We start from the raw sequence: 1677 nt of genomic DNA on the forward strand, positions 1-1677 counted from the left end.
TCGGAGCTCCACGGCTATCTTGTCACTAAACCTTTCGTTTGAGCTCCAGGGCTTTTTGCTTTTTGTAACCCGGTTCCTGGAGCCCTGCCTGGGCAAAATCGGATGCAAGAAGGCCCTGCCCATGCTGATCTCTGAGCTCCGCGCATCTTCTGTCACGGGTCCTTTCGCAAAAGCTCCAGGGAAACAGGCTTTTCGGCCCCGGACAGAGTCCCGGCTCTCTCGCTCGCCTCGTTGGTACCTACTGATCCGGCGGAGGTGTTCTCCGGCGGGTAGCGACACGGACGGCCGAGGGCGCGCTTCACCCAGGCTTCAACCATCTCCTCCCCGAGCCCCTGGAAGTGCCGCTGGGCCGCGGGCGCCCCGGTCCGCACTCATCCGCGACACTTCCGCGCTGGAGTCCGACGCTCGCCGGCCGCGTCCCCCGGCCCGCGGGGGCCCGGGGGGAGGCCCGACGCGTGCGGGGGGAGGCGGCGGGCGGCGGGGGCGCCCCCGCGCCACCCGACGGCGCCCCCCGGTGGCCAGAGGCGGCTCGGAGCGAGACGATCGGGGGGGGACGGCGGCGCGTGACCCGCCCCGGCCCCCTTGGCCCAGCGGACGGGCAGGCGGCTCCCGGGCGCCCCCCCCGATCCCCGCCGCGGCGCCCCCCGGTGGCCGCCTGACGCCACTGCGGGGGGTGCAGATTCCGTGTGTCCTCTCGGATAAAAACAAAAGAAACGATTCCCGTCGGGCGAAAGTAAGTGGGACGCAGGGCCCCGGGCCCCGACGGTCCGCGCGCGCGGCGCCCCCCGCTGGCCGGTCGAAGGGAGGACAAAAATAAAATGAAAAAAATTTCAAAAAAGCACTCGCCCCAAACAGACGAAAGGTACCCGGTCCGCCCGGATGAACCCTCCCCCGTGTCCCCGCCGCGGCGCCCCCCGCTGGCCAGCCGAGGTAATACACGATTGAGAGGGGGGGAGTGAAAAACAGGGGCAAAAAATGAAAAACACCCCACCCGTTTGAATGCAAAGTCCCGGAGCGGCCAGGGGTGGACGCCGGTCCGCGCGCACGGCGCCCCCCGCAGGCCAGTTGAAGGGAAGAACGGAACGAGACTTAAAGATAAAAAAAAATTTCAAAAAAGCACTCGCCCCAAACAGATGAAATGTACCCGGTCCGCCCGTGTCCCCGCCGCGGCGCCCCCCGCTGGCCAGCCGAGGTAATACACGATTGAGAGGGGGGGAGTGGAAAAAAAAAGGGCAAAAAAATGAAAAACACCCCACCCATTTGAATGCAAAGTCCCGGAGCGGCCAGGGGTGGACGCCGGTCCGCGCGCACGGCGCCCCCCGCAGGCCAGTTGAAGGGAAGAACGGAACGAGACTAAAAGATAAAAAAAAATTTCAAAAAAGCACTCGCCCCAAACAGATGAAATGTACCCGGTCCGCCCGTGTCCCCGCCGCGGCGCCCCCCGCTGGCCAGCCGAGGTAATACACGATTGAGATTAAAAAAAACCAGGCAAAAGACAAAAACACACCACCGATTTAAATGCAGTGTTCACGAGCGCCAGTCCGCGCGCGCGGCGCCCCCTGCTGGCCGCGTAAAAAAAAAAAATAATAATAATAATAATAATCCACCGTTGTGAATTTGCGATGTGTCCGGTACGGCGGCGGCGGGGAGGAGGTCTCCCCTCGTCGGCGCACCCTG

Source organism: Pseudophryne corroboree, unplaced genomic scaffold (genome assembly GCF_028390025.1).
Source record: "Pseudophryne corroboree isolate aPseCor3 unplaced genomic scaffold, aPseCor3.hap2 scaffold_228, whole genome shotgun sequence".
Lineage (NCBI taxonomy): Eukaryota > Metazoa > Chordata > Amphibia > Anura > Myobatrachidae > Pseudophryne > Pseudophryne corroboree.